The sequence below is a fragment of the Seriola aureovittata genome, chromosome 14 (genome assembly GCF_021018895.1).
Source record: "Seriola aureovittata isolate HTS-2021-v1 ecotype China chromosome 14, ASM2101889v1, whole genome shotgun sequence".
NCBI lineage: Eukaryota > Metazoa > Chordata > Actinopteri > Carangiformes > Carangidae > Seriola > Seriola aureovittata.
This window is the reverse complement of record NC_079377.1, coordinates 16218819-16229060: the sequence shown is the minus strand read 5'-3', so window position 1 is coordinate 16229060 and position 10242 is coordinate 16218819. Positions and strand designations below refer to the sequence as shown.

The 10242-nt window shown below is 44.5% G+C and overlaps 1 long non-coding RNA gene across 1 annotated transcript; it reads left to right on the top strand.

Annotated features, from left to right (window-relative positions):
• The first annotated feature begins 647 nt into the window (after window positions 1-647).
• On the top strand, window positions 648-7762 carry LOC130181780 (uncharacterized). Its single transcript, XR_008829631.1, has 3 exons — window positions 648-722; window positions 1323-1550; window positions 7473-7762. It is a non-coding gene; the product is annotated as an uncharacterized LOC130181780 (long non-coding RNA).
• The last annotated feature ends 2480 nt before the right edge of the window (window positions 7763-10242 follow it).

Below are 10242 nucleotides of genomic sequence, written 5' to 3'. Positions count from 1 at the left end.
CTAATTAGAGCCATTTCACATTATTAACAAGCATTATTGTTGATAAGGGCCAAAGAGGTCTGCAGAGAGACTTATATTGTCCAGGCTGTTACTTGGCATACAGTTATGTCCGTGTGGGTGAGTAATTCCAGCTCCATTGCAATGTCTCCTTGACAACTAACAATAATATACCTCCTCTTAGCAACACAAGGAGCCATGCACAACATTTGTACATGCAGAGAACACCAACATGTGTGTGCATTAGCAAACACATACACACGTGGCTGTGCTCCCGCATACATAATGGGCCCCTTGCATGCATAAGTATGTGTACATCAACATCAATTTGCGTACAAATGCACATAAACAATACACACACACAATTCCTGTCCCCTTCATCCAATCAGCAACCGGATCATGTTCACTGTAGTCTGGAGACAGCAGACTGCATGTAAGTTTTTTGCCCAGGAAGAGAGACTGGACCAGGGGGAACACCTTAACAGGTAGCCCTGGGGTGCTTACCAGAGTTCGGGCAGCCAGGGGGAGAGAGTGGCTCTGGGAAGCCGTACCACCACTATCCTCTCTGTCCACTGATTATGAAGCAGGTCCCAGACGGGTGCCTTTAGGAACCCCCCAGGCTACTCACAGCCTCCCTCTCCTCTGTTACAGGATCTGTCGCTGGGGGATTCGACTGAAGTGTGAAGAGGGGTGTATGTGGGAGACGTGCCACGGATTCTAAATAGGTACGTGCTGATTTTATTGGTTGTCTCTTTATTAAGTTTTTATTCTGGTTACGAGATTTGATGAATAATAATAAAAAAAACAAAAAAAAATCACAATGTTCATTGTCTGCATTGAATTGATTTCAGATCATTTCGATTTGACTTGTGTATTCCCGAGATAACTCTGCGAGTCTCAGTTTTTGAAATAGTCAAACACCAAACCAGAACTGTCCTGCTTTGTATGTGCTACAAGAGCTGAGTGGAAAAGGTCTCAACACTTGGGCTCAACTATAACCCTGTCTTGAGTTATGATGACGTCCCAAGTTTGTAAAAGCCCTCTGGCTTCAACTATCTCTGACATGGTGTGGGTGTGCATGTGTGTGTTTGTGTGTGTGTAAAACTCCTTGCAAAGTCCAAAAAAAGAAGGAAAAAAAATCATAACTAATGAGCCCATTTAGCGCCCAGCACCTGACTTTGGCCCGTGATCTCCGGGAGACATTAGAGGCAATTTGCCATCGACTTCAGGGCTCATGTCCCAAACGTTATCAATGAGCTTGTCAGGTAGAGACCTAACCTCCCTTTGTTTCCTCCTCCACCCCCCTCTCTGCTCTGGTCCCCCAGCCTGCTCCCCGGGCCCCCGAAGAGGAACCAGCGGCATGATGTCACACACCTGTTTGGCTGGAGGCTGCGGCCCGGCGATGCTCGCAGCCGTGGGTGTCGCGTTGGCACCCCTCGCTCCCCCCTTGTCGCTGCCTGCTACGCCCCGTGGATGTGTCAAAATGGCAGATGATGGTTGGGGTGTGTGCAGCTGCTTGGGAAGAGGAGTGCCAAGGGCGCTCATTTCCTGCGGTGAGTTTTAATTTGCTCTCGCGTCTTCTGAAGAACCCTACCCCCCCAACACACACACACTCACACACACACACACACACACACTCATCTACTCCTATAAACACAGATCTTACTTCACCATACACACACTTGCAATAAACACACACACTGTATACAAATCTGCCACTACCTAAGGGGGCAAAAACTCCACATGCCCGAATAGAGGTGAGTGCAGGCGGGGGCAGGATGGTGCCAGACTTTAGTTTTGGAGCCACACTTTTCTTGAAACTTGAATAAAACTCCAACCAAACAAAAATGTGTTCTCAAATGATCTAACTGGTGCATGTACAAATCACTTCTCAGAAGTGTTCAGCTGGGTAAAAAGAGACAAGTCACAAAACCTGCTGATAGAATATGCGGCTAGCATTGCTACGGTATGCGAGGGGTCTATGTCTCTTGACATCTGCTACGCAGTTGTCACTGGTAACTTAAATCCCCATTGATCAGACAGCTAGAGTGAATTTGTGTTGCTGTTTTTTTTCTAACTCCCACTTTGCGAACAAACCCATTTTCACACGGGGCACACACATATACCTGACAGTTACACCCAAACAAGCCTTGCTGTTTACTCGAGAACAAACACATAGACGCCAACCAGCAAATCTATTCTCAATACACACATCACCCCAGACGTAAAGAGATTCAATTTTCGCCTACCGGGAGTGTTTCCATTTTTTTACGCAACAATTTTTTTCTTTCTCTCCTGTGTCAAGACAGCTGCCTTTGATGTTAGCATCTAATATACAGGGCTAAAAAACTATAGTTTGCTGTGAGCTGACAGATAAAACAGTGCAAGACGCCATTACCCTGCAAAGCGGAATAATGAGGAGACCTGAACACACAGAAGACAGGAGCCCAGTTGAATTACCGTGGTCTCTCATCCAAGGTGGGAGCTTTTTGACAGCTTTCCAGGCAGCACAACACATTACCATACTGACGCTGCTCTGTAGTGCCAAAGAAAAGCTTTGATGAAAACATAACTGGGAAACTGGGAAATCTTTATATGTGTGTGAGTGCGTTTGTGTGTGTGAGTGCGTTTTTGTGTGTGTGTGTGTGTGTGTGTGAGTGTGCATGCATGTGTGTGCCTCTGTATGTGCACATGCATGTTGCGTGTGGGCACGTTCATGCATGTGTGTGTGTGTGTCTTCATTGAGTGTGTTTGTGCATGTCTGTGAGTGTGTGCGTGTGTGTAACAACAAAGACAGGACAACAATGGGAAACCAAGCAGTGTCAAGCTGCAACTTTATGTTCTCTAATTACTAAGTGGATACTGTATTCTTGAGTGTGCTCCTATTGGCTGAGATACAAGGGCTTATTTTTTGATTTATATTCATGTTGATGATTCAGTTGAATTATCAAAGTATCAAACCCAACTGACAATATGTCTAAAAGAAATTCTTCAAGTGGAGAGTAATGCTGCCAAATTTATTCTGCCATTTCATTAATGTGGTTAGCTAGTTAGTTATCCATATTCTAACGGAGTAGGCTTGATGTTAGATCTTTGGCAAGGACACCCTGTACTGAGTTTTGGCACGGTACTGTGCCGCAGTATGCTGCTGACTCTGGGTCTTAACGACAGGCTAAACGAAGCGGGCGTTACGGCCCCCTGGATAGGTCATTACTCGTCCGTGGCCAAGAGCTAAACTGGAGCAGGGCTTTTTAAAGAGGGGAGCAGGTGTGTTTCACCATAGGGGCTGGAGCCAGCCCAAGACCAAACAGCCTTAACGGTCTTTATCTCCTTCATAATGAGGCCACGCTCTCCACACACCCGAACTCTGCCCACATGGGCTAATGCTGGAGGTATGGAGACCCAACCCTCCCCCCGGTTAAATGGTGACACTTTCAAAATGACCCATGCCCCAAGCAATAGAGGGACAGTGGCATGTCATGAATGTCTATAGACACAAATTGGCAGGGTGCTATGCCATTTAATGTGTGTTTCTTAAGAATTTCACTCAGTTAATTATCAAAAAGTGGCTTCTGAAATAGAATAAAATACCTTTGAGTATACAAGTGATGTGTTAACCTTTTCTTGTTTAATGCTAAAATGTTTAAATAACTCACTGGTGCACTGGATAAGGGTTCCTCGGCGCGTGCGTGTGTGTGTGTGTGTGTGTGTGTGTGTAGGTGGTTTGGTGTGTGTTTATATGTGTGAGTGGCTGCGTACGTGAGTGTGTCTGAGTGGTATTGTCCCTCTCCTCTTTCACCTGTCTGAGTAGGTTCTCTAGTACGGTCCCTGTGCTCCCCACAGTCTTCTCAGTCCTGTCAACCGAGTTGAACTTGATCAACATCAAACGGCATAGCATTCAAAAGTATTAGTGTTCTCTGTTGATGGGCTCTCTTGCTATCACAAATCAGTCCCCAAGCTACTTCATTATTTATCTCTAATTCATCAGTGTTGTCTCCTCGCACACGGGCAGTAATGCACACACATATACTGAAAGTGAACAGACACACACACACACACACACACACACACACACTGCACATCAGCACATTAATCTCTGCATACCTTCAACAGAGCTTTTGTTTTTGTGATACTCCATGTCATCACAGTTTAGCTAAAAAATAAAAAAAGCTGTGTTTTTTTATTTTTATTTTAATCTTACCTTTTTCCCAGGTCAATGCAACAGAAAAATAATCCTGAGGAGGGATTAGGCTCATAGTTGTACTTTCAAAATGCTGATTATTGCGTGGACCCGACAGGCCTTGTGTTTTTCTCCGAGCATTCTGGGGATGTGAGTCCGAAAGTAGCCCCATGGTGCCGTGACCCCTGACCTAGCGTGGGCGATCCCACCAGATGTGGAGTGTGTGCTGGGACAGTGGCGAGGGGCAGCTCGGTCTCACGCGGGGAGGCCCTGTCTCCCCAAACTGCCACAGAGAGCATGGCCAGAGGGGTTCTGTCAGCACCGTTATCAATCATACTCCCTCCCTGTCTCTCTCTTTCTCTCCCACTTTTCCTTTCTCTCACTCTCTCTTTCACACTGTTTCCTTTTTGCACTGTCTCTCACTTTGCCTCGTTCTCTCTCTCTCATTGCCTGTTCTGCTCTCTGCTTTTGTTTTTCTCTCACTTTTTCTTTCTGCTCCCTCAGATATCCTCTTTTCCACTTAGACTACCACGCTCTTTCGTTTTCAGTCACACACTGTACACGCCTTCAGCCCCCCCCCCCACATATACACACTTTAACCTTCCTAGTGTGACTCTTTTTTTTCTCTCTTTCACTCTCTAATCTGTTTCACCCCTGCCTTTCTTCAGTCTTAGCGCACACTTTTAGTCTAAAAATGTTTTTACTTGTCCTTTAGATTGACAAAGCAGATGCTCTGGAAGGACACGATACGTTGTTCCAACTCCAAAAGGAATACATAGATGGTGATTTATCATACCCAGGGAATCTGATTAAAGTGAAGAGGAAATGGAGAAGTGGACAAAAGAGCAAATAAAAAGGACAAAAATCAGCATCAGCAAAAAATATATAGAGGGCACCCAGAGGAAACATTCATAAAGATTAAATCTGAAAATAGCCTCTTTTTTTCTGTGTGTGAGCAGTGATACAGTGTAATGGGAGATGGAGGCAGGGGTCATGGTTTGAGGAATAGATGCCAGTTGTCCCTGCCATCCGGTGTGAGGTGTTCTCTGACACATGGCACTTTGAAGGCCCCAGTCCCTCCTATCGCTGCGATCCTTTACATCTGCAATCAGGGCAAATGGGTTACAGCCAGCACAACAGACAACAACTAAATAAACAACATACCTGGGGTGGATCCCCTCCAATTCCGGACTGCCAGTCTGGCTTTGGTGCATTTTTAAAACATCACTAGGTAATTGAACTCGAACGTTCACACTGACACATTTGCATGGGGTAAAGGGGGGTTGGTGTAAGCAATGGAGCAGCTGGTACGCACCAGTACGACTCCGGCTCAACCAGTCCTTCTGACTTCATATGTAGCACTTAATTGGTTCCCAAGGCAAGAATGAAATATTTAGCTCGCACGTCCTTTAAAATGCGATTGATTTTGATCTGACAGCTGTGCCTGTCCCGCGCGAGGGAGTGAGTGAGTGAGTGAGTGAGTGAGAGAGAGAGAGAGGAGAGGGTGAGAGCTGTCTGGGCTCGTTGCCTGAGAATAGCGCGACAACACCCACTCAACCGCACACAAACACCAGTATATGGCCACTGAATGTAAAGGATCACTCATGGATGCCATATGCTTTCAACTAAAGCCTCCTTTTAAACCCCCCTATTTAACCTCGAAGATACAACAAGCTTTGAGCTTTGGACGATCATGAGTGAAAGTTGTTTTTTATCTGTGCAAGTTCAAAGCACAAACACACAGTGTATGGTGTCTCTCATATACACACAACAGGAGTGTCATTTAATTTCCTATTTAAATGTCGAAATTATCAGGTATAATATGGAATGCAAATCTAAAATAAAAAAAATAAATAAAAGAAGAAATGTAAATTTTAAATAGCACTTAAAAACTTCAGTGGACTTGATCACACTCAGCAGGAACCTTGCCTATGTAGGTTCAGAGTCTACACAAAAGTAATGCTCCAGCCAAAGTGAGGCAGATATCCAATCAAATTGGATTAATGTCACTAATTATATGACAGAAATGAGCAGTGCAAGGCAATGGTGTGGTCACGCCATAACATGATAGAAATGCATTAAATGGAAACCTGCACGGGATCCATGGCGGGGAACCTCCCCTCTGTCAAATTGACTAAGCTGCAAATTACGTACAAACGGATATATCCTTTATATAACAGCAGTGATTTTCTCCACTTTATCCTACCTGTCAAGCTCAGAACATCACAGGCTAATTCTTTATTAAGTGAAAGGGCATCGGGGACCAGATGATCCAATTTAAGTACATTGGGCAGAATAGAAGACTAATTAAAACCCATATTTTTACATTATTAATTTTGGAACTTCACTTTTAATGAATGTGAAATGACAGGCCTTCCATTTATACACACATACTCTTTGGGCTGCTCAACAAGGGAATAAGAGTTACGGGTATACTGCAGGGGCTAAGAAGAATTTTTAAGCATCCATGACAGGCTTAATACCAAAGTTTATACAAAGGTGTGCATAGCTAACTTCTGCATCGTAAACACGACTGTTAATTGAGTGTATAGGTTTATCGCCTTTGGTTTATTTGGGGCTGCTGTGAGGCTTGAGACAAAAAGTAATCAGGACGTCTGTTGCCGGGGGTGCAACCTTGTCATTTAGCCCTCATTCTTCCTCTCAGTACCTGGAGAAAGAGAGAGAGGGAGAGAGAGACAGGCACCTACATGCCGTTTAATAATGTGCCCCATTTCCAGTCACCTCTGCTCAAAAGTACTTCGCTTTTTTAGCAACGTCACCCTTAATTGTCCATCATGCCCTCTAATCAGACCATGACCCCGTTTTACTGCTAACTTTAATTATCTTAGTGACTAGGAATGAAAAAGCTGCTTCCAACTCAGGCTCTCTGCTTGGTCTCTATTAGAGTGCTGGTTAAATGTCAAAGGCATCCTGTCCTAAACACAAGGATTGAAATGAAATTATTTGTAATACATATATTACGTGTTGAAAAATAACTAAAATGAATGAGAAGCTACTGTCTGTAAAAAACAAACAAAAAAAAACTGTATGGAAAATGGGGAAGGTGGGTCTTGTGTTTACCCTTCATAAAAAACAATTCTCTCTGTTCACTTTTCATTCCCCACAGGCTAACGCATCCTCACATCCACAAATAGGCGCAAGTCAAAGGGCAGCGAGTTTGTAAAATTGAGTCAAATATACAAAACAGCAATATTTAATGGCTTTTCTTTTTTCACACCAAGTGACCCCTGCATGGAAACCGATCTTTTTTTTTTTTTTTTTCCTCCGGTTTCAGGAAACTCTTGGAAGGCAAAAGCAACATCCTGAGTTGGTGAGGAGACAGGAGAGGTGCTGACATGCCGACAGGCAGGGGATCCTGGGAAAAGCCACAGACAGGAAGAGCCTGACTGACTTTGACCCCCGAGGTCAAGGCTGGGGGCTCGGCAACTGAAAGATGTTTCCAAGCCACACTCAGACTATCATAGAGTTTTACAGGAAATAGCTTAGAAATACTGTATGCTGTGAAATGTTGGAGATCTTTTTATTGCTTGCTCTTTTGTTTTGCTCTCTGTGACATAAAATGCATTTTAGCCCTGAGCTATATTTGACTTATTTGTTTGAGGGTTACTATATGTAATTGAGTTGAGCTCAAGTCCATTTCTCATCTCTATAATGTGAAAAACAGTATTTTTTCAGTCTGTGGATGTGCCGTGACTAATAGAATTATAGATGATGGGGAATGTGGAGATTTGTGTGACAGAGTTTAGACTAGGACAAAAGCACTGTGTTACTCTAGTGCTCCAATTTCTGACATGTGTTTTGAATAGAGTGAAGTTTCCTACTTTTTTAGGCTTTGTGTGGTTGGTCTCCGAAGGCCCTTTACTGTTAAACCAAATTGGGTGAGAGAAGATTGTCCTCTCCCCAGCCTCGCAGAAGGACCCATAAATCAAGGCATCCATCGTTTGTCACACCTCTGTCTCCCAGCTCGTGGCTCAGGCCCACCGCGTTCCAACTCTGAGTTTTTACGGCACAAATGTATCCATCAACCATGCCGAGTGGCCGCCAGCCGCCAAGCCGCCTCAGCGATCGATGGGTGCGATGTACCCTCCCTCTCGGCCTGTGTGCAGCTCTCTCTGCGTGGGAAGGGGTAAGAGGAACCTCATTTTAGCTGGTTTTAGCCTCGGGCCACTACTGTGATTTTACCCCATGCTCCTGGCCTGACGTCATTAAAGATGCATGATGATGGATACCATGAAGTCAACCTCTCCGAGGGGGTTTTGAGGTAGAAAAAAAAAAAAAAAAACCTTGCTTGTTTTTCAGATCACACTAAGAATAAATCAAGACTGTTTAAATGTAGAGGTTGCAACTGGATGCATGTGACTAATCTTTCAATGCACATCAGAGGAGTGGGTAGTCAGGTATTTAATGGTGAGGAGGCATGTTTTGACCAGTTGGTGGTGCTCCTGTCACAGTGAATTCACAAGCTTGGCTCTCTCTGTGATTCAGATAAATACACTCTTGGCTGTTTCCAAACTGGGCTGGAGAAACCGAAGACAATGATGCAAATTTAGATTTCATATCAAGACATGCTTGAGAAATTGTTTCTTTTTCTCCTGTTTTGCAATAGAAATGTGTATTTGCTGTTACTAATTTTAGATTCTTTCACTCCCACTTTTCATAATCTGATCCCCATCTTCTCCTCCCACTACATGTACATGTTTATAAAATGATGGAGGATATTCATGAGGCCCTGCAACGCCACATTCTGAAAAATTAAGAGGGAATTAATCCATATTCATATGCATGTTCAGTTATTTTAATCTTGGAATTTCAGTTAAAAAGTTATTCATATTTCTCCATATGTATCATAGGTATCGGGATGTGTTGCCTTGAATTTGCTACGTGAGGTGTGTGTGTGTGTGTGTGTCTCGGCTCTGTGCAACAAATGTGGTTAAAGTGTATGTGTATGAATGTGTGTGCATTCATGGTCACTAAGTGTGTGTGTGTGTGTGTGTGTGTGTGTGTGTGTGTGTGTGTGTGTGTGTGTGTGTGTGTGTGTGGTGCCTTGTGAAGAATCAGTGCGTCTCCAAAGGGAATGACAGGGGAGACATTTGACAGCTGTGCTCCTCAAGTTCAAAGGTCATGTCAAGTCCTGGATGAGCCCAAGGTAAAATGCTTCACAGGGCCCGTACCGGTCAATGGGTATCGTTTGCCTCAATAGCAAACAGGGTTGCCGGTAATGGGACCTCAGTCATATGTCAGCGCCTGGAAGAAAAGTCAAATACCATGAGGCCACGTTTATAGCCTCCCAAAACAAAAGGGAAAGTGAAAAGATTGAACTTTTAAACTCCCCAATTTATAGCTTAAAGGTGTCATATGCATGGTAAACTCTCTAGGTAGCATTCATTATCAGTCAACACCTCTCTCGTTCACTCACCCTCTTCTCTCAATCTCTTCTCCCACTTTCTCCTTCACTTTTTCCGTCCCACCCTCCCCTCGCAGTGTTTCAGCTCTAACTGCAGTTTCTAGCATCTGCTTTAACCGGCGCGGTCCGTGCCGTCCCTGCTGGGGAGTAGAATCCAGCCCCTCACTGGAAGACCCTGAAATAAGGCCTTTATCAGCCAACCCCACACAGTATCAGGGGGCCCCCCGCTCCTCCAGCAGCCTCTGATGTGAAGGAGAGATGGACAGAGCTCTGTGGTCCTCTGGTCGAGCACCAGAACAGGATTCAGCCCATTGTACCATTCAAATTAAGCAGGCATCAAAAGGGAAGAGGAAGCTGTTGTTGATGTATTGTCTCGTGTTATTTTAACCGGCTTAACTCAAGCCTCTTCATGGTGGAGTGTTGTGGCGCTGGATGCCGATGATGATAAGTGGTGGATTCTCTGTTAAGACTGCTAAGCTGCTGTGCTGGCTGAACGGGGGGCTCTGGCTCCATTGGCTGTCGTGGCTGATTTTGGCTGTGGTTGAACCATTTCAATAGGTTACCATGGATTTATCCACTCAAAACCGCTGACTTGGCTGTCCATGTACGGCCTCTTCATGTCACCAGTGGGACCCCTGTT